Source organism: Myotis daubentonii, chromosome 12 (assembly GCF_963259705.1).
Source record: "Myotis daubentonii chromosome 12, mMyoDau2.1, whole genome shotgun sequence".
NCBI lineage: Eukaryota > Metazoa > Chordata > Mammalia > Chiroptera > Vespertilionidae > Myotis > Myotis daubentonii.
The window spans coordinates 66,439,683-66,463,604 of NC_081851.1; positions in this window are offsets into that span (position 1 = coordinate 66,439,683).

The following is a 23,922-nucleotide window of genomic DNA, read 5'->3' on the forward strand; positions in this document are numbered from 1 at the left end:
AGCGTCGGCCTGCAGACTGAAGGGTCCCAGGTTCGATTCTGGTCAAGGGCATGTACCTTGGTTGCAGGCACATCCCCAGTAGGGGGTGTGCACGAGGCAGCTGATTGATGTTTCTAACTCTCTATCCTCTCCCGTTCTCTCTGTAAAAAATCAATAAAATATATTTAAAAAATAGACCAAGTTATCACTAAATTTTATTTTCCAAGAGCACCCAAAGAAGAAGGATCCTATCAGTTATTTTATTACAGGAGGCCTTTTTTTATACCCTTCAACCAAATTTTCTATTATATACTTCAAGGGAATCTTAGTTTCTTCATCTAGAGCAGTGGTTGTCAACCTTCCTAATGCCACGACCCTTTAATACAGTTCCTCATGTTGTGGTGACCCCCAATTTCATTGTTACAAATTGAACATAATTAAAGCATAGTGATTAATCACAAAACAATATGTGATTATATATGTGTTTTCCCATGGCCTTAGGCGACCACTGTGAAAGGGTCATTCGACCCCCAAAGGGGTCGCAACCCACAGGTTGAGAACTGCTGATCTAGAGATAGGAAAGGTTGCATTATAGTCAGTTCTTTCCAACCCCAGCATTCTATGACATAAAAAGTTAATATAACATGATATGAAGTAAGGAGAATGTCTTCCTTGTTGTGTGTTGATTCAGGAATGGTCATAGTAGAGTCACACAGCAGTGCATCTGATCTTGTAGCTGCGGTGCCTCCAAGGTCAGCGAGTTATTCGGTCTGAAGCCACAGGGAAGGTAAGTGCTTGATTTCATGATTGTGGAAGATGATTGGCCATTTTTAAGAGCAAAGAACTCATACCCAATTCTCTGTGAGTTTAAACAACATTCAAATGAGACAATTGACATGTAAAAGGAAGCGTAAATGGGTCAAGAATAAGAGCTCTCTGCTGACACTTAAGGATTCATGAAGGTCAGATACACTTGTGAAGAGGGGCCTATCATCTGCAGGACTGATGAAAATTTTAAACGGCGAGAAATTTGGTTTGTACAAATAGACAATTATCTGTGAGAATGATGGCTGAGTACTTAAATAGAAATGAAAGAACAGATTCATTTTGAGAGAACGCTTGAGGAGGAAAGTTTCTGTGTGATCGTGCTGTGCATTTGATTAATGATCAGAAACTGCCAGGACTTGGCATTCATCGGGGTCTCTCAAGGGAAGCTGGACACAGTAAAGGAATTTTTAGGAAAGCAGCAACCGCTCAAGCAATACCTTCTATCTCTGGGCCACCCCTCTAGTCTACTTCATAGTCACAAGTCTTGATCTGCAAGGACTCATAAAAAATAAAATGGGTAATATTTATCTCCCAGGTTGTTGTCAAAATAAAATGAATTCATGTGTATGAAAAGGTATGGCAACTGGAAAAGCCTTCAACTTATGTTATTGCTGTGTTTTAGGGGGACTAATAAGGAAAGGGGTGAGGAGGCAGCGTGGTATCTTGATGAAAGCTATAGCTTTGTCATCAGATGGCGTGGTTTCTAACCCCTGCTCTGTCACCCATAGATAAGTCACTTAACATCTGGAGTCTCATATTCCTCATCTGTAAAATGGGGATAACAAATTCCCACTTGCACAGGTGTGTTACTTAAAGCTAAAATGAATAGCACATGGGAAGACTTAGCAAATGCTAAAGCACTACATAAGTGAGAAATTACAAATATGATTATTATTGTTTGAGACCCTATTTTATGGGATTGGAATTCAGCTGCTCCCATGACAGATGAGTGGGAATACATGGATGATTACCCTCAAAGTATACTTTTTCTCCTTGACATCTATCACCAATGAATGTTTGATTTACATTTGAAATATGGCAACCCTGAAAGCCATTAATCCAAATACTCAGCATGCTGCAAAGTGTTTCCCAGTCAGAGCCTCCACCTGTTCTGTGATGCTTGCCTTGTGCGTGTGCTGACAGACTCACTCACTGCTGGTGCTATCTATGATGTCCCACCTAATGGTCAGTCAACAGCCTGGCATAGGTGGCCACTGGGAGCAATTTGCAGGATCTATAGGCAACTACAGAGGAAGCACAGAGTTTGTCCTAAAGAGCGAATAAGCTAAGAGTTCCTGTCATGGATGACTGTTGTTTCTGCCTGTCCAGCCTTCATATACTCTCTTCTGGTAAGAAAACCTCCACTTTCCTTTTGTTAACCACTGTTCCCCTACTCTTGCCAGTGTGGTGTTTGGGAGTGGCTGACCTCAGGCCCTCGCTCTAGAAATGAGCACATAGCCCAGGTCTTCTAATCAGAGAAAGCCTTGACAATTGGTTCTGAGAAGGGCAAGTCATTTTGGCCCATTGAATGTCAGGTACAGAGCCCTTGCTCAAATATGGAGAAAGAAAGTATTCTGTGAGTCTCAAGAAAACCATAAATAGCTTCCTGGTGATATTACTGAGCACCTAGATCTAGCTGCACCTGAAGCTTACATTACACTTTGAAGCTTGCTCTGGATTTTAAATCTACCTCAACCAATGAATTCCTCTTATTTCCTTACTCACTTGTGTGCTCTAGTCAGGACTGTGTATAACCATTGTACTGGCTCTGGTTGTGTTCATTCCTTCAGGCTACACACTACCTATTGGTGCCTCCTTGCGTCAGGACCTGTGCAGGGAGTTTTGATGACTATGACGTGTGCTTTCTCTTCATGAAGCTTGAAAACTATGACAGATTATTAAAATTCAATGTAGTAAATATAATGAGTGACATATGTAAGAGGCATAAAAGAGCATAAAGTGGAAGCCCTTCATTCATCTAAGTGTAGTAGATCAAGTGTGGATGACCTGGGAAGGTCTATCTCATTCCAGAACATTTTAATGACTCCCCAAATAAACCCCTCACTCATTAGCAGCTCCCAACCCCAACCCCTGGAAACTGCTCATCTAGTTTCTATCTCTGTAGACTTGCCTATTTTGGACATTTCATATAAATGGAATCATATAGTATGTGGTCCTCTTTTTTACTGACGTCTTTCACTTAGCATAATGTTTTCAAGGTTCATCCATGTTGTAGCTGAATAATAATAGTTTGTTAAGTAGATAGTCCACTTTTGTTTATCCATTCATCAGTGGTGAACATTTGATTGGTTTTACTTTTGGGCCATTATGAGTAAAGCTCCTATAAACATTCATGTACCAGTTCTGTGTAGACATGTTTTCATTTCTCTTGGGTAAATACCTAGGAGTGGAATTACTTGGTTATATGATGTTTATGTTTAACTTTTTGAGGAACTGTCAACCTGTTTTCCAAAGTGACTATACCATTTTATTTTCTTACCAGCAATATAGGGTTCCAGTTTCTCCATATCTCCAACAGTACTATTATTACTTTAAGAATAACTATCTTTGTGGATGTGAAGTGGTATCTCATTATAATTTATGTTTGTATTTCTCTGATGCCTAATCATGTTGAATATATTTTCTTGTGCTTATTGGCATTTATGTCTTTTTTTTTTGTAGAAATACCTATGCAATTCCTTTTCACATTTTAATTAGGTTGTTTTTATATTGTTGAGTTGTAAGAGTTCTATACATATTCTGGATTCTAGATCCTTATCAGATATGATTTGAAAATATTTTCTTCAATTCTGTGGATTTTTCTCTTTTTGCTTCATTGATATTATCCTTAGAACTACCAAAGTTATTAATTTTAATGTAGTTATTAATTTTAGTTTCTCTATTACTTCTTTGGTTGCTTGTGCTTTTGGTATCATATCTAAAAAGTTACATTTGCCTAATCCAAAGTCATGAAGACTTACACCTATGTTTTATTCTAAGAGTTTTATAATTTTGGTTATTACATTTAGATTTTTTTTATCCATTTTAAGGTAACTTTTATATAAAGTGTGGGATAGAGGTGCACCTTCATTCTTTTGCATGTTGATATCCAGTTGCTTCTCCTTCCCCCACCCTGCACTGTCTGTTGAGAAGACTACTTTTTTCTCCATTGAATTGTCTTGGCCCCCTTATAAAAAATGAATGAATTATAAGTGGTTTATTTCTGGATTCTCAATTCTATTTTATTAATCTACTAGAGGCCCGACACACAAAATTTGTGCAAGAGTAGGCCTTTGCAGCCATGGTGGCTGCCTGGATTCATCCCTCGCAGTGGTGGAGGCTGCCTCTTTCCGCAGCCCCGGCTTCCTCTGGAAGGATGTACGGTGTAATTAGCATATTATGCCTTTATTATTATAGACTAGAGGCCCGGTGCACAAAAATTTGTGCACTCAGGGGGGAGGGGGGGTTCCTCAGCACGGCCTATGCCCTCTCGCAGTCTGGGACTCCTCAGGAGATAATGACCTGCTGGCTTAGGCCTGCTCCCAGGTGGCAGAGGGCAGGCCCAATACCTAGGTGCAGCCCCTGGTCAGGCTCAGAGCAGGGCCGATTGGGGAGTTGGGGTGCCGCCCCGTGTCATGCACAGAGCAGGGCGGATCAGGAGGTTGTGATTCCACCCTCAGTCACGCTCAGGGTAGGGCCGATTGGGGGGTTGGGGCACTACCCCCTGTCACACTCAAGGCAGGGTTGATGGGGAGGTTGCGGCGCCACCCCCTGTCACGCACAGAGCAGGGCCTATCAGGGGGGTTGGGGCTCCATACCTTGTCACGCACAGAGCAGGGTCAATCAGGAGGTTGGGGAGCTCCCCCCCGTCACTCACAGAGTAGGGCCGATAGGGGAGTTGGGGCACCGCCCCCTGTCACACACAGATCAGGGTGGATCAGGGGGTAGGGGCGCCGCACCCTGTCACACTCAGGGCAGGGCCGATGGGGAGGTTATGGCTCTACCCCGTCACACACAGAGCAGCGCCTGTGGGGGGGAGTTGGGGCGCCGCACCCTGTCACACACAGAGCAGGGCCGATCAGGGGGTTGGGGAGCTCCCCCCTATCAGGCACAGAGCAGGGCTGATAAGGGGGTTGGGGCGCCTTCCCCTGTCACGAGCAGAGCAGGGCAGATAGGGAGGTTGTGGCCCCGCCCCCGTCACACACAGAGCCGCGGGGCGATCAGGGGGTTTGGGCGCTGCCCCCTGTCACGCTGATCCCGGTGCCGGGAGGCCTCGCGGCTCTGCTGATCCTGGTGCTGGGAGGCATATTACCCTTTTACTGTATAGGATAGAGGTCTGGTGCACGGGTGGGGGCCGGCTCTCCTGGATCAGGGTTGGGGTCCCGCTTGGGTGCCTGGCCAGCCTGGATGAGGGGATGATGGCTGTTTGCAATTGGTCACACACCCTTCAGGGTGGGGGTCCCCACTGGGGTGCCTGGCCAGTTTGGGTGAGGGGCTGAGGGCTGTTTTCAGGCTGGCGGGTGACTGAAGCTCCCAACCGCTCCTTTTTTTCTTTTTCTTTTTTTATTCTGGGCCAGCTTTAGCTCTGAGGCTTGGCTCCAGCTCTTAGGCCTCGGCTGCTGAAATCAGGTATCTGGTTTGTTTGGGTTCTATAATCGAAACACTGTTTCAACTCCAGCTCTGAGATCCCGGCTGGCTGAAAGCAGGTTTCTGGGGTTTTGTTTAGCTTCTATATTTCTAACAATGTTTCAAACTGCAAGCTCAGAGGCCGGTAGTGGCAGGCGGGGAACGTTGGTTTCCTCTGTCACTGAAGCAAGCAAGCCTCATGTTCGCTTCAAGCTGCCTGGCTGCCGGCCGCCATCTTGGCTGGCAGTTAATTTGCATATTGCCCTGATTAGCCAATGGGAAGGGTAGTGGAGGTATGGCTAATTACCATGTTTCTCTTTTATTAGATAGAATTTGTCTATTCTTATGCCAGTACGATAAGATTTTGATTGCTGTAGTTTAGTATTAAAATTGAGAAGTGAGTCAAGATTATTTGGGCTATTTTGGGTTCCCTACATATGTATAGGAATTTTAGGGTCAGCTTTTCAAATTCCACAAAAAAGCCAGCTGGGATTTTGATAGGGATTGTGTTAAATTTGTAGATAAGTTTGGAAAGTGTTGCCATCTTAGTAATAATATGTCTTCCAATCTACGAACACAGGATATTCTTCTATTTAGGTTTTCAAAAAATGTCTTTCAATGGTATTTTGTAGTTTTTAATATACAAGTCTTGCACTCTTCTGTTTAAATTTATTCCTAAGTATTTTATTCTTTTTGATTATATTGTAAATGTAATTATTTTCTTAACTTCATTTTCAGGTTATTGCTAGTACATTGATGTTTAATATATTTTATTGATTTTTTTACAGAGAGGAAGGAAGAGGGATAGAGAGTTAGAAACATCGATGAGAGAGAAACATCGATTAGCTGCCTCCTGCACACTCCCTACTGGGGATGTGCCTGCAACCAAGGTACATGCCCTTGACCGGAATCGAACCTGGGACCCTTGAGTCTGCAGGCTGACACTCTATCCACTGAGCCAAACCGGTTAGGGCGTACAATTGATGTTTATATGTTGATCTTGTATTGTGCAACCTTGCTGTTAATTAGTTCTCATAGTTTGTATGTATGTGTGTGTATTTCTTAGCATTTTAAAACATATATATGTGATCGATCATGTCATCTGCAGATAGAGATGGTTATTCTTCTTCCTCTCTAATCAGGATGCTTGCTTTTCTTTTCTTTTTTTCCCCTGCCTCATTGCCTTAGCTATAATGTCCAATGCAATGTTGAATACAGGTGGCAAAGGTGCACATTCTTGACTTGTTTCTGATATTAGGGGTAAATTTTTCAGATTTTGTCAAATGCTTTTTCTGCACCTATTGAGATAATCATGTGGTTTGTAGCCAAATCAGCTAGACAATCACTTTTTAAAACACTGCTGCATGCTACCACCAGCAATATCAGAGAAAGGACCCCTTCCTTCCTTTCCCCCTCTTCCTTTCTCCCCTCTTCTCCTTTTTCATTCTTTGTCTGGGGCATGAACCTGCCAACATGTCTTTGCAATCTCTCAGAGCCCTGATTTACACCACTCAGAAGTTTTGCATGGCTGTCACCTCATTAAGATATTTATATCCTAGCAGAGCCTGAACTTGAATCTACCTTGAAGGTGTAATTGCGTGTTGCTAATGTAATGGCTGGAATTGCCCATGCAAAGAACAACATGAGAAAGGTCACTGGGAGGAATGCAAGGTCACAGAGCCACCTGAAGGGTGCTCAGGGTTGATTTGCTCATTTCCTCCAATTGCAGGGAGGAGAAGTCTCATGACAGCAGGTAGGGCTCACAGAGGAGAATGACTACAGCATGGGCTTGTGCAGATGGGAATGGAGAGGAGTTTATTATACTTTCCAAATGGCTAAAAGCCTCATAGACAATCTGAGCACACACACAGCAATAGCCCCAACTGAGATCCCCATAAATATGACTGAATCAATGGAAGAGGTAGTTGTCCCTCCTGTAAAGATGGCTTGCAGTTTTCCCAGCATTAGCAAAGTTATTTGCAAATAATATAGTAAGACCTGCCCCCCCACCCCCGCCCCGAAACAGATACAAAATTCAGTTTTGCTCTCTTACATTTGATCTATTTCCAGATTCCTTGGGGCATGAGGTGTGAGAGATACAGCTAGATGGACCACTGCAATGTTTTTCTTCTTTTAACACACAGTGAAGGGGTGGTGACTGTGCCATGGGGGCCTCTTGCCTCACAGATTTTGTTACATTTATGAATTCAGTCAATATTTATTAAGCACCTGATATGAGATGTACCAGGTGCTAAAAATACAGCAGGAAATAAGACAAGCATGGAATCAACCCCCCCTCTCCCTCCCATGCTCACTGACTAGCCCAGGATGTAGACATTAGGGAAAAATGTGATAAGTGCTATCAGGAAAGACACAGCATGGTGCCACAAAAGTTCCCAGCTCCCCATGAGACAGTGGCTCTCCTGGTTTTTGTTTTTGCCGAAGTCTAAGCTCCATAGGGGAAAGTTCAAGAGAAGGGAAGAAGATAGAGGCAAGTGTGTGGCATCTGAGAGACTCAGGACATTGAGGCTGCCATAGAAAATAGAGGGTTTTTAGGACATTCCATAAGACCAGGAGGGGAAAAAACTTTTCAGGTTCTTAGGGTAGTAGGCACCAGTACCTGGCCCGTGAATGTACTTCAGGGAATAGCAGGATCTCAGGAGAGAATGATTCCTTAAGTGCCCAAGGAGGCTAGACTTGGCACCCTGGACACTCAGACTTGGCCATGAACCCAGTCCAGAGGAGATGCTCACCTCTGTGGGCTTTCGTGGGCTTATACAATGACCATATTAGTGATGGGCCATGGGCCAGAGAGCCATTACTAAATGACACACACTATGGTATGTCCCTGGGACTTTGCCAATCCTGAGTGAGGAAAGTATGTTCCAATAGCGACTAAAGTTACATTTGCTACTAACCCAGTGGGATGGAGACTCAGAAAAGATTAGATTTTATTTCAGGAGATAAAAATAATGTGAAATTTCTAATGTTCCATGTTGTAGAATAAAAGTTATACCTGCCACACATGGGAACCTCATCTACAACTGCTAAGAATCCCAGTGCAGAACATAATCTGCCCACAGATTGATTACTGCCCTAGCAGTGGGACCAATTGGTTTTGAGAAAATAGCTGTTTCCCTATTGGAAAACTGGTGGGTGGAGATGGGCATGAAGTCGCAGGAGTCACAGCTGATATGGGGAACACTATGTACTAGTGATGAAACTGAGTTTGAAAGAGTATTACAGGGTACTTTCAGCCTCTGGGTTGATGAGACAGGTTGGTTTATACAGTGTTTGGAAGGAAGAAAACACGTGTAGTTTTGTTAGATTATACTGACAATATTAAAGACATTTCAGACTCACAGAAGGAGACATTTAAGGGCCTATCTCTGAAATTATTTGTATTTGCTTTTTAAAAATATATTTTTATTGATTTCAGAGAAGAAAGAAAAGGGAGAGAGAGATAGAAACATCAACGATAAGAGAGAATCATTGATCAGCTGCCTCCTACATACACCACACTGGAGATTGAGCCTGCAACCTGGGCATATGGCCTGACCAAGAATTGAACTGTGACCTCCTGGTTCATAGATTGATGCTCAACCACTGAGCCACCATGCTGGCTGGGCCGGTATTATTTTTAAAAACTAACAAAATTTAACTTCTTTCAGGATAGAGAGACATTAAGAGACTAATACCACCAAAGTCCCCACTAAGAGAACTCTCTATTTCCGAAGGGTCATAATGGGTGGAGGACAGACATTCATGAATGATTATAGCGGTAAGTCTTTCCAGCTGGGGCACATGGGGTCTTAATATAGAAGATAGAAATGCCAGGGAGAGGAAGAGGCCTGCATCCTATTTGGTAAGGCCACTAAGGAGATTTGGACTGAGGATACATATTATAGCTACCTTATGCTGTGCTCCTTAATGTAAGGGTTCTTGCCTAAGGCTCCAGGTTCCACCAGAGCACCCAGAGAAGTCCAAATTAATATAGCATTCCATCCCTCCTTTCCCAACACACCCACACGTTTTGTTCAGAGCCTGGGGAAGGGTGATCACTTAGAAGATGTACAGTGCATATTTGGACATTTGATTAGAAAGATTCATATGTTCATGCAATAAAAGTATTTATTGAGACCCTATTGTGTGCTAAATGCTCTTGTAGGTTCTGAGGGTACAACAGTACACAAAACCTGCCCTCATGAAGTATGGCAGATTGTATTTTCCAAAAGTGACTCAATATTGTTAAGATATCAGTTCTCCCCAACTTGATCTGTAGATTTAATAAAATCCAGATAAAAATCCCAAAAGTTATTTCATGGATATTGACAAACTGATTCTAAAGTTTATATGGAGAGGCAAAAGACTCACAGTAGTCAACACAATTCTGAAGAATAAAGTCAGAGAACTGGTACTACTGATTTTAGGCACAGTAATAAAGACATTGTGGTATTGGTGAAAAAACAGATAAATAGGTCAGTTGAACAGAAGAGAGAGCCCAGAAATAGACTCGTACAAATACAGTCAACTGACCTTTGACAAAACAGTAAAGGCAATTCAATGGAGAAAGAATTGTCTTCTCCACAAATAGTATCAGAACAACAGGACATCCACATCCAGAAAAAATTGAATCTAGAACTGATCTTACACCTTACAAAAATTTATTCAAAATGGATAATAGGCCTACATGTAAAATGAAAAACTATAAACTTCCAGAAGTTAACATAGGAGAAAATCTTGGTAACCTTGGGTTTGGTGATGAGTTTTTAGATGTAGCACCGAATGTACAGTCCATGAAAGAAAAAATGGATAAACTGAACTTCATTGAAATTTAAAACTTCTGCTCTGTTAAGAGAATAAAAAGACAAGCTAAAGACTAGCAAAAACACCTATGTTATAAAGGACTTGTATTCAAAATATACAAAGAACTCTTTAGACTCAACAATAAGAAGACAAACAACAAATTAATAAATGGGCAAAGGATTGAAACACCTCACTAAAGAATATATACATATGGCAAATAAGTATAGGAAAAGATGCTCAATGTTATATTTCATTGGGGAATTCCAAATTAAAACAACAACAAGACATTGCTACAAATCTATTAGAATAGCTAAAATCTAAAAAACTGGCAACACCAAATGCTGGTGAGGATGTGAGGCAACAGGAACTCTCATTTATTTCTGGTGGGAATAGAAAGTGGTACATTAACTTTGGAAAACACTTCATTAGTTTCTTACAGAGCTAAACATAGTCTTGCCATATGAGCCAGTAATTGTGCTCCTTGGTATTATTCAAATGTGTTGAAATCTTATGTCCCCATGAAAACCTGCACTTTATTCAGAACTTCCAAAAATTGGAAGCAACTAAGCTGTCCTTCAAAAGGTGAATGGATAAACAACTTGTGGTACATCTATACAATGGAGTATTATTTAGTGATAAAAATAAATGAGCTATGAAGCTACAAAAAGACATGCAAGAAACTTAAATGCATATTGTTTAGTGAAAGAAGCCAGTCTGAAAAGGCTACACATGATAAGATTCCAACTGGAATCTTATACATTTGGGAAAAGTTCTATATTGTAGGAAGTCTCCAGGCCATGAAGATGTTATATAATGATGCTCCAGTCAATAGTGTCAGCTAATATTCCAGATGACAAGCAGCATCAACTACTAGATATATGATCATCTTCAGATAATTCTAATCCTCAGGCTCTCAAGCCTTCTAGTCTTCCAGCTGAGGACCTAGATATCATAGCAGAGGCAATCATCCCCACTGCGTCCTGAACTTCTGACCTACAGAATCCACAAGCATAATAAATGTTTAATTTTGTACCACTACATGGTGGGATAATTTGTAGTAAGTAATTGGACCATAAATTTTAATAGCAATAGATAACTGGAGAGTATATATTTTGGCTACCATTTCATTGGTGGAAAATTAATTCTTACACAGTTGCTTTCCAGGAAGACTCAGATGAAACATTTAGAAAAGAGGTTTACTTGCAAAGAAGTGCAAGATAGTCAGAAGGATTGGCTCTTCAAATTACAAAAGCAAACAAATGAACTGAATTATTGGCTGCTGTAACAAATTATCGAAGACTTAGTGGCTACACCAACACTGATTTATTATTTTGAGTTCAGGAAGTCAGAGATCCAAAATGGGTCTCATTCGGTTAAAATCAAGGTATCAGCAGGGCTGCATTCCTTCTGGAGGCTCCAGGGGAATCTGTTACCTGGTCTTTTTTAACTTCTCAAGACTGCCATGTTTCTTGGCTCGGGGCCCCAATTCTCCCATCTTCAAAGATAGCAATGTCAGGCCAAGTCTTTCTCATGCAGTCATCTCTCTGGTTCTTCTCCTTTCGCTTCCCTCTTCCCCTTAAAAGGACCCTGTGGTTACATATAATCCCATATAATCCACCCATATAATCCAGGGTAATCTTCCCATCTCCAGGTCAGTTGATTAGCAACCTTAATTCTCCTTTCCTACAAAATCTTATATATTCACAGGTTCTAGGGTTTAGGACGTAGACATTTTTTGTTGTTGTTGTTAATCCTCACCCAAGGATATTTTTTCCATTGCTTTTTTTAAAGAGAGGACGGAAGGGATGGAGAGAGACAGAGAGAGAAAAATATCGACGTGAGAGACACATTGATTGCTTGCCTCCCTCAAGTCCCCCTTACTGGGGCCGGGGAATCAAGACTGCGATTCATGTATGTACATATGTGCCCTTGACTGGAATTGAACATGGGACACTGCAGTCCATGGGCCAAGGCTCTAACCACTGAGAAAACTGGCTAGGATGGACATAGCCATTTATGAGGGCCACTATTCTGTCTACCAAAATTCCAAACTAGCCTCATTGTTAATCACTGGATGGAAATTTTGGTGGGTTATTTTCATTCCCTAAGGTGGTTAAGCAGTACTTTTGCACCTTTTGTATCCCTTTGCAGAGTTTACATATAGTAGATTCTCAATAAATGTTTGTTGACTACCACCCCTTAAAAAAAAGTACAGGTAGGGAAAGTAAGCATATTTACATACCAATTACATTGTTCCCTGGAGAAAGAATAATTAAGATGATGTGCAGGGCAATTTGAAACCCACCTGGGATGCAGTAGCCTGCCCTTGTTCTGGTTTATCACGCTGAACTCTTAGCATAACTTTGGAAAGTAGGTGGGATGGGTCTGTTACAGTATTTTACAGGTGGGAAAGGAAGTTGCAGGGGGAGTGAGTGACCTCTGGAAAGCCACCCAGGAGTCACTATAAAGTTAACCTTGAGCTCGGTGTCAGGTTTCTAAATCCAGTGCTTTTCTCCTAACCACTCCAAATGCTCCAGCAACCCTTTGGCTTCTTCCTGGGCAGGCGAATTTCCTGCCTGTGTCAGGATTTTATAATTGCTTTTGTTTTCTCCTTTCTTCCTTTCCTGGCCTTAGGGGATTTTTATTTTCCCCACTTTAGCTTATGATTTCATTTCCAGTCTGTTCTTATGAAGGTTAATATTTTCAGGCATTGTCAGGGGCCAGCCAAGGAAAGCCAGCAGAGCAGTGTGTGAGCTTTCTATCTCGCTCTCCTCCACTGCATGCAGACACTCTAAATTCTGCGCTCTTAATCTAGTGTGTGTAGACTGGCAACAGCAAATTAAGTATGAGCTCATTCTTAAGTCATGATCAAACTCCCGAGTGTCTTTTAGGGTTCTCAGGGACAGAGAGCCAAACCAACAGCCCCTTCAATTGAGAATTCACTAATTTAGCCATCCATCTAGCTGTTTAAAAATATTTATGGATGTATCTGGAGAAGTGGAATTGTTCAAGATTACTTAGCCAGTTAACAGCAGAGATGGGATTAGAACCCAATCTACTTCCCCAGAGACACTCAACAAACCATTAACAGAGAACATCATGGCAAAATGATGTGATTAGGATATGAAGACTGCTAATCTCCATCAGTTCTCATATACAGGTTTTCTAAGCATTTTTAAATTCAGGGGTTGGTTGACACTGGGAGATATCAGGGTACACAGGAAAGGGCAGAGTTTGGAGTGTGATCGGGGCTTGAATCCCAGCTCTACTGGTTGTTAGCTCTGTGCAAGTCAGTTAAATAATTCTCAACCTTACTCTCTTCTTTGGGTAATGAGAAGATGATAGCTATATATCTAAGACCATTGTGAGGAATAAATGCTATGGTTCACATGAAGACATGTGACAAAGTGTGTGACACATAGCAAGTGCTCAGTAAGTACCTTCCCTCTTCCTGCCTGCAGTACATTCCTTAGCCCTGTCCCAAAAGAGGGCAGGTAAGGTATATCTGGTAACTGAAATTATAGTCTTGGTTCTGCTGTTGTTGCTTTGGATAAGATGTGGCCTCTTTCTGTACCTTTTTTTTTTTTAATCCATAAAAATGTAGGTAGTCAAACCTACTCCTCCTAACCTCATGAGGCTTGGTGAACGTGCTAAGCTTTTAGGATTGAAAAATCTATAGAACAATGAGAAAGAAGAGAGGCTCAGCCTCTAATATCACCATATCAATGGGTAGAACAAAGCAAATAGAACAACTTGACAGCAATTGAGAAGAGCAGATACTTCAGGATGAAATGAATTTAGAATTGGTCAAAAAGCATTTGATTAATAGCTGCAGGGATTGAAATCCTTTATCAGCATCATTACTGTTGTTAATAGGCATGTATTGAACAATGGCTGTGCATTGGTCAAGCTACAAATAATAGTATTTAAACACAGCTCCTCCCCAATGTATATAGTTAAAGGAGATTGGAAAACAAGCCAAACATGAATAAAGGAGATGCACTAAGGGGGAAAAGGGCTGGGATTAGACTCAGAGTGAGTCAGGAGACCTCCAGAGCACTACACATGCCCTGGGACTCAAAGTCTTAGAGAAGAGATGGGGAACTGGCCTGAAAGAAAGCAGTAAAAATGATAAACTGAGCTCCAAAGGAAAGTTAAATGCTTCAGGTTGATTCCCCTGAGGAAGAAAGGGTTCAAGCTTATGAAACTCCGACTGTGTATTGCACACTCAGCAATTTCCTCCTCTTCCCTTCTGGACTCTTTATGCTCAATTTCCAGTTATACCAGACTTGAAGTCCTCTGAGGACAAGAGTCATATCTTATTTGTCTTTGAATCCACTGATACGTGTACAAAATAAGATGCTTATTGCATGTTTGCTTGGACTATTGAGTGATTGGAGGGGAGGATGGATGTTAAATGTCCAAACCACAGCTGGCTCATAGGAATAAAAGTGTACCAGCTGGCCCAGCTAGTGTGGCTCAGTGGTTGAATGTCAACCTATGAACCAGGAAGTCATGGTTCCATTTCTGTCAGTAGGGGGTGTGCAGGAAGCAGCTGATCAATGATTCTGTCTCATCATTGATGTTTCTGTCTTTCTTCCCTCCTCCCTTCCTCTCTGAAATCAATAATAATAAAAAAAGTATAGGCTATTTTACTACTTAAAAAAGTGTCCTGACACATTGATGGAGGAGGGGTAGTGGTTTGGATGTTCTAGTGAACATATGTTGGTGTCTCATCTAGCATCCACTCCTGCCCTCCCCTCTTCTAATAGTACGCTGCTTCCTTCCTGTGGCTGAGGAATGCATCACCTCAGCCAATCAGTCTAATCTCCTCTTCCTTGCCTGGGTGTTGGTCTAGGACAGTGATGGCGAACCTCTGACACATGAACTCATTTTTTTTTGGTTGATTTTTCTTTGTTAGATGGCATTTAAATATATAAAATAAATATCAAAAATATCAATCTTTGTTCTACTATGGTTGCAAATATCAAAAATATTCTATATGTGACACGGCACCAGAGTTAATTTATGGATTTTCAAAATGCTGGCACGCCGAGCTCGGAAGGTTCGCCAACACTGGTCTAGGACCAGGTGATAACCCAGACCTAAGCTAATCAGCACATGGACATACCTTGGCTACTCTGATATTTCCAGGTTGGTCCAGTCAGAGTAAAGCTTATTAGTCTGCTCCAAGTTTTGGAGAAGAGAAGGTTCATGTTTCTTTCTTTTCTTTGGGTCTCCTAGAGCATGGCTATTGTGTTGGAATCACGGTAACTACTTTGCTTCAGTCACAGATGAAGCAAGTACGTGGATAAAGGCAGAACTAGAGAAATGGAACACAAGTCAGACAAACCGCACTGAAGACAGCTCTACATTGCACTTTTCTGCATGAATCAATACACTGTCTTTCTGTTTAAGTCATAATGATTTGGATTTTGTAATATTCATGATACAATGTATTTTAAGTGATGTAGCAGTCATGTTGCCATCAAAGTTGGAAACTGAGCGGAAGTAGCATGGTGGTTAGGAACTCAGGCCCGGCTCTACTGCTCTGTCACCAGCTCTGACACTGAGCAAGTTACTTGCACTTTCTGAGACCCAATATTTCTCATATGCAGAAATTGCCTTGAAAGGATTAAATGAGATAATGCATATACACTGCTACGTATGTAATGAGCTCAGAAGAGGGTAGCACAACAGTATTGACATAAGTACACAACCTCTAAGGGTCCTGCCTACATTTTGAGTGTAAAATGGCATGCCCTGAGTTATAATTAAACTTTCTTGTCATATTTACCTTAAGTTCTCTGTGTCTACTTCTTAAATCAAGTAAACTCAAATGGCTTATTATTAGTAACACTGTCCATTTTATTGTGCTTTATTAATTATATTTTAGTCAGGGTTTTCCTGAGAAACAGAACCAATAGGATGTATATCAGGTAGAAATGGAATTAGAGATAGCTATAGAGATATCTATATTTAGGATTTATTATAAGGAATTGTTTAACACAATGATGAAGCCTGAGAAGTCCCAAGATCTGCAGTCAGCAAGCTAGGGACCCAGGAGAGCCAGTGGTCTTAGTTCCATTCCCAGTCGGAAGACATGAGAATCAGGAGAGCTGATGGTATATGTTCCAGTTGGAGGGGGAGAGAACTCTGATGTCCCAACTCAAGCCAGGTGAAATTCCCTCATATTAGGTCTTTTTGTTTTATTCCAGTCTTCTACTGATTGGATGAGGCCCATTCACATTAGGGAGGACAATCTGTTTTACTAAGTCTATCATTTCAAATGTTAATCTCATCTAGAAACACCCTCACAGATACTCCCAGAATAATATTCCACCAAATATCTGGGTACTTAGTGGCACAGTCAAGGTGACAAATAAAATGAGCAATCATACCCATTAATCAATATTTATTGAGTACCTCCTGTGTACCACGTATAGTTCTAAGCACTGGGATATGGGAGTGGAAAGCAAGGAAGAACAGAATAAAGTAAGGAAGAAAGAAAAGTAAGAAAGAAAGGAAGAAAGAAAGAAAGGCCTGTACTTTCATAAAGGTGTTTTGGTGATAGTTTCTTCATCATTTAGTAAGTTTTGTTTTCTACACTAGTATTGTCTCATTTAATCCTCATAATAATTGTTAGGTTGTTTTGACAAGTATTATATCTTCACCATACAAAGGAGAAGACAGACACAGAGAGTAATTTGTTGACTTGGTCAAGTCACAGAACTCCTAAGCAGTAGAAATAAGACTAGAATCGAAATCCCCTGAATCCAGCATAATGCTATTTTCACTATACTGGATTTTTTATATTCCTGTTTACCTGCAGAGAGCCACAAAGCTGAAAAGAGTCAATTTACAGAATTGCTTATCTCCATTCTTCAATGTATTTAGGGACAGATAGTTCAATAGGAATTGTCAAGTCTTGTCTATTACTATTATTACTCATTCGACATCACAGTCTAACAACCTTTCATGCCTTTGTTCAGTGGGCAACTGCATTTGAGAAACACACTGAGCTGGCACCAGTTGACCACTTAATTTTCAACCCAAGACAAGATCTTGCTTCATTTAATGGCTCTCAAAATGTTGACATGCATGGGAGCACAAAACAGCACTCTTTCTTGTTTTTCCCTCCTTTTAAAACCACAAGAAATTATTTAAGGAAGTTTTAATGAAATGCATTTGTCACTTATTAAGATGGATGGCTGGAGTGCAGCTTTCCATTACTGGAAATGGCAGAATCAAATTAGGAAATAACAGTCCTCAGCATCTTCTCTAACCAGCTTTTGCATAATGTGTTGGGAAAATGCCACTGCGGCAGAAAACTGCTATTGTGAGGAACAAGGTTTCTCCTCAAAGGGGTTGTGTTTCCCAGTGAGGTTCCTCCTTCACGCCGGCAAATGAAATGGCCGCGTTTGTGAGTGAAGCTTCCTTGTCCAGGATACTTTTTGATGTTTTGAGGTTGGAGGCTCTGTTTCACAAAGAGGCTCAGAGAAACTCTTCTGCTATAGGTTTACCTACGTCAAAAGCCTGGGTTTTTTATTTGGCTTTATAATTATCAATTTTTCTCATTTCTTATTGGGCCCAAGAACACCCATTCAGCAAATACCGGTGTCTACTAGGTGGCCAGCACTCTTTTGCCACTGGGGTTACCAGCAAGAACAAAACATTTTGTCTACTTCATGTTGTTACTATGCTAATGGGGACACAGTAAATAAAATTCAGAAAGTGTTTTATGCTATCATGGTAATAAAGCAAAGCCACAAAGTATTAGGTATGTAGAAGAGGGGTTTATTAGAAGGAATAAAATCTCTTTCACAAGTCATGAAACTCCGGGCCTTATTTTAGGATAACCATTGTACTTTTATGTCTCCAAGGGGAAGCTGCGTAGTTAGCATTTTTGTTGTTGTTAAAAAAGGATTTTTGAGATCATTGAATACCTCTTTCATCTAAATGAAGGAGCCTGTTTTTCAATAACCCAATAAGTGATAGTAGACTAGTCACCTTTGCCTAAATATGTCTACACTCAAATTTCATTTTCCCAGAAAGAAGTCAAATCAACTGAAAATGGCTGTTATCCATGTATTTATTGGTCCTGTACTATGCACCAGGTAGGGTGTGAGTCACCAGTGAAAAAGCAGTGAACAAGGTGCAGAACATCAGCAGCACACCATTCATTTCCCTACACATCATCCCTATGAAGACCTTTCATGCACTGGATTGTGTCCGCTCAACCATCCTGCAGAGTAGTCAAGACAAGTATAATCAAGACATTGAAGTTTATAATTGTCATTAGTGCATTTCTGTTAAATATTGCTGGCTTTCTGCTTTCTGCGCATAACCCTTTTCAGTAGCTGTGTCGGTGTGACATGCTCTGGCTAATGAAATATGAGGAGGAAGGATCTGTCACCTATGAACAGAGGCTCCAAAAGGATCTTTCCCTTTCCATTTTGTGGTCATCACGGATGTCTAGCTCACTGAAGGACCACAGTGAGCAAAGATCCCTCCTGCTCCACATTGGATGTGTAGTGTGAGTGGGAAGGTAAACATTTGCCATATTTAGCTACTGAATTTTGTGGTGGTGTAACTACCCTATAACCTGGCCCCAACTAATAATAAGATTCCATCTGGTCATCTTTTCTCACTGAAAGCCATCTTATGAGGGAATTTAACATCTCAGAGAGGGACCATCTCATTGCTAGAAAGTTCTAATTGTTGGGAAGTTCTTCCTTCAAAATGGAAATAAAAATAAGCTTTCCCATCGTTCCCCCGACTCCTCACTCTTCCCTCTGAAATACCAAGGGAGAAACTGACACCTTTTCTACATGAATGCTCTTCACATAATATGACAGCTGTCATGTCTTCCCTCAGATCTCTCTTCTCCAGGAGGAATGTGACTGATACCTCAAACTGGTTCTTTAATGACAGTTCCCAGATACCTCACTCTTCTTATTTGTAGTCTCCAGATACGTTTTAACATACCAGTGCAGCTTTTAGTGGAGAAATGATAATTTCAGATGTTTTATGACCATCTCTACTAAATGAAACTTCTATTTTTTAAATTTTTATTTATTGTCTAAAGTTTTACATGTCTCCTTTTTCCCTGATTGCCACCCCTCCCCCCCTCCAACGATTCCCACCCCAGGCCACCCCCCACCGCCCCAGTGTCTGTGTCCATTGGTTATGCTAGTATGCATGCATACAAGTCCTTCGGTTGCTCTCTAACTCCCCCCCGCCTCCCCCCCTCCCCACCATTTGTCTCTGGATCTATTCTTGTTGATAATTATATCCCACATATGAGTGAGATCATGTGATATGTATCTTTCTACGACTGGCTTATTTTGCTTAGCATAATGCTCTTCAGTTCCATCCATGCTATTGCAAATGGTAAAAGTTCCTTCTTTTTTAAAGTGGCATAGTATTCCATTGTGTAGATGTTTGTTAATCCACTCATCTGCTGATGGGCACTTGGGTGGTTTCCAAATCTTAGTTATTGTAAATTCTGCTGCTATGAACATAGGGGTGCATATATTCTTTCTGATTGGTGTTTCTGGTTTCTTGGGATATAGTCCTAGAAGTGGGATTACTGGGTCAAATGGGAGTTCCATTTTTAACTTTTTGAGGAAATTCCATAGTGTCTTCCATGGTGGCTGCACCAGTCTGCATTCCCACTAGCAGTGCACGAGAGTACCTTTTTCTTCACATTCTCGCCAGCACTTGTCATTTGTTGATGATGGCCATTCTGACAGGTGTGAGATGGTATCTCATTGTTGTTTTGATTTGCATCTCGTGGATGATTAGTGACTTTGAGCATGTTTTCATATGTCTCTTGGCCTTCTGTATGTCCTCTTTCGAAAAGTGTCTATTTAGATGCTTTGCCCATTTTTTTTTGATTGGATCATTTATCTTCCTTTTGTTAAGTTGTCTGAGTTATCCATAAATTTTGGAGATTAAACCCTTATTGGAAATATCATTGGCAAATATGTTCTCTCATGCAGTAGACTTTCTTGTTGTTTTGTTGATGGTTTCTTTTGCTGTGCAGAAGCCTTTTATTTTGATGTAGTCCCATTTGTTTATTTTCTCCTTAGTCTCCATTGCCCTAGGACAGTGCTTCTCAACCTTCGTAATGCCGTGACCCTTTAATACAGTTTCTCATGTTGTGGTGACCCCCAACCATAAAATTATTTTCGTTGCTACTTCATAACTAATTTTGCTACTGTTATGAATCATAATGTAAATATCTGATATGAGGATGTATTTTCATTGTTACAAATTGAACATAATGAAAGCATAGTGATTAATCACAAAAACAGTATGTAATTATATGTGTGTTTTCCGATGGTCTTAGGCGACCCCTGTGAAAGGGTCGTTTGACCCCCAAAGGAGTCGTGACCCACAGTTTGAGAACTGCTGCCCTAGGAGCTGTGTCAGTAAAGATATCGCTATGACATATGTCTGCTATTTTTCTGCCTATGGAGTCTTGTAGGATTTTTATGGTTTCCCGTCTTACATTTAAGTCCTTTAGCCATTTTGAGTTTATTTTTGTGTATGGTGTAAGTTGGCAATCTAGTATCATGTTTTTTGCATGTATCTGACCAAATTTCCCAGCACCATTCATTGAAGAGACTGTCTTGACTCCATTGTATGCTCTTGCCTCCTTTGTCAAATATTAACTGAACATATATTAGGCTTGGGTCGATTTCTGGGTTCTCTGTTCTGTTCCATTGGTCTATATATCTGCTCTTGTGCCAGTACCAGGCAGTTTTGAGAACAGTGGCTTGGTAATATAGCTTGATATCTGGTAATGTGATTTCTCCAACTTTGTTTTTCTTCTTTCTCAGGATTGCTGTGGCTATTCGACATCTTTTTTTATTCCAGATGAATTTTTGGAGAGTTTGTTCTAGATCTTTGAAATATGCCGTTGGTATTTTAATAAGGATTGCATTGAATCTGTAGATTGCTTTGGGCAGTATGGACATTTTAATGATGTTGATTCTACCAGTCCATGAACATGGTATGTTCTTCCATTTGTTTATGTCTTCCTCTATCTCCTTTTCCAATGTCCTGTAGTTTTCCGAGTACAAGTCTTTTACCTCCCTACTTAAATTTATTCCTAGGTATCTTAATTTTTTTTGGTGCAATGGTAAATGGGATTGTTTTTTTTTCATTTCTTTTTCTGTGAGTTCATTATTGGTATATAAAAAGGCCATAGATTTCTGGGTGTTAATGTTGTATCCTGCTACATTGCTGAATTCATTTATTAGGTCTAGTAGTTTTTTGATGGCGTCTTTGGGGTTTTCTATGTACAGTATCATGTCATCTGCGAATAAGTACAGTTTTACTTCTTCTTTTCCAATTTGGATGCCTTTTATTTCTTCTTCTTGTCTGATCGCTATGGCTAGCACTTCCAGTACTATGTCGAACAGGATGGTGAAAGTGGGCATCCCTGTCTTGTTCCCGTTCTCAGGGGAAATGAGTTTAGTTTTTGCCCATTGAGTATGATGTTGGCTGTAGGTTTGTCATGTAAGGCTTTTATTATGTTGAGGTATTATCATATAAGGCTTTTATTATGTCTGCCAGTTCCCAACAGTCCTGTGGAATATAGCTGTCCCTCACTCACAAATAGACATTCCCTGCACGTCCACGCACTCTCCTTTCACTCTCTTACACACTATCTTGCGGCCTGCCTTCCCGTCGGCCACCATCTTTCTCTTATTTGAAACTTCTATTTTTTTTATGCTCAGGTACACAAGCTAAAAAAATTATTAAAAGACTTATTAATATTTTAACACAAATTTAATCATATACTTCCTACTTAAAACCCTTCAAAATTTCCCCATTGTGTTTAAGATAAAGCACTTACGAGACCCTAAATAATCCAAAGGTAGCTTATTTTTTCAGTTTTATGTTTTCCAAGCATCCCTATGTTAGTCATTTGCCTGTTTGCCCTCTGATCCATTTCCCACCTCCCATCCCCCAAAATTTCAGGGTTCCATTATTGGCTGGATTCCAGCTAGGTTTGGTCCACTGGAGGGACTGATGGGAGATGAAGGGTGGAAGGGTATTTCTACTTTCCCACCACTCTGCCTCAGATGGTATCTCCAGAAATGGCTTCATTTCCTCTGTCTCCTTGTGGCTCCAGCTCCCACCAGGCTGCTGTATCGTTTGAGGTTCCACTCCTGTAAGCTAGTAACCGCCAAGCTGTGGACCCTACCAGATGGTTCCAGCTCTGGGCTCTAGAAATGTCACTCCTTCCCTCGCATCTTGCTGTCACTGATCTGAGTTGCTTCCTCATCCTTTGTGTATCTTCTCAACTCTTCCATTACAGTTATAAAAAATTTGCCTCCATTAAATTTCCTTTATTTGAAATACCTCAAGAGAGTTCTGTTTTCATGACTTACATCCTTCTAGCACCCTTTTCTCAACCACAGTGAACATTTTTTTAGTTCTTGTGATAAGCCATGTTCTCTCTTACATGTCTAAACATGAGTAACTTCTATTCATTCTTCATTTCTCAGTGTAGGTATCTTCCTTCTGGGTTCCCTTAGCACTTCGTGCTCATTTTTATCATGAGCTTCATTGATTTGTTGACTTGGCCGTTTCCCATTGGGATTATGTGCTCATGGCAGGCAAAGGCCACATCTGCCATATTCATCTCCCAGAACCTAACCTAGTGTCTGGCTCATGGAAGGTGCTCAAGGAATAGCCAAAGACTAAAATGAATTACTAGTATATATAAGACATGGTTATGAATTATATATTTTGAAAAGTGAAATGAGTTCCTTGGTAACTGTCAATTATGTCTGGAACTTTGAAGGTGATGATGAGCGTTTTGGTGAGGTCTTGTGTTGTGGCATTAATACTTTCTAATTACTAATTAGATGGAGTCAGTAATGTCCATATTAGGTATGGGAACCTCAGCTAAAGGTATCATGGCATTAGTGTTATGGTAAACCACTGTTAGGTATTATTTATTTTCATCAGATTTGAGTACTGGCAAAATTGAATTATTAAAGAGGGAAATAGTAGGAACAATAACTTCTTACTATAATGGCTGTAGGCCTTGTTTCAAAATATATTGGGCTATATTAACTATTTTAACTAGGTAGAAAGGGGGGTGTGAGGGAGATTTTTGGGATCCCATTTTGAAAAACTAACTGTAAGACTTAGGTTTTATTTAAATTTATTACTCAGTAAGCCAGATTTCCATGCACACAATGGGATATTTTAGGGCAATGAGTGCTATGACCATGGGTAATTTAGGTAAGATAATAGTGCTGATAGTTAAGGCAAGGCATACCTGTTTGCCCTATATTTTGTCTTGTAATTCCCCTAAGAGTATAGGGGGTACTTTGTTGAAATTTTGTGGGACCCTAGGAATAACTGTAACTTGAGCTCAATATTGGTAAGGTCATGAGGATTTGTCAATTGTGGGGAAACCAGTAAACCACCAGAGAGCTATAGGGGCAATTGTCCCCAGATGGTGGCTGGTACCTCAGGGAGATGCCAAGTCTCTAGCAGCCTTGTGGTGGTTGCCACTGCCTAAAATCAGGATACTGAGTGGTGGGCCCTTGGGGTGGCAAGAGCATGGGAGTCACAGAAGTCTGGAGGCAACTTTGCTGTATATCTGGTGTGGCCTAGCATTGGGGGTCTTGTAACTTTCCCATAGTCTGCTGT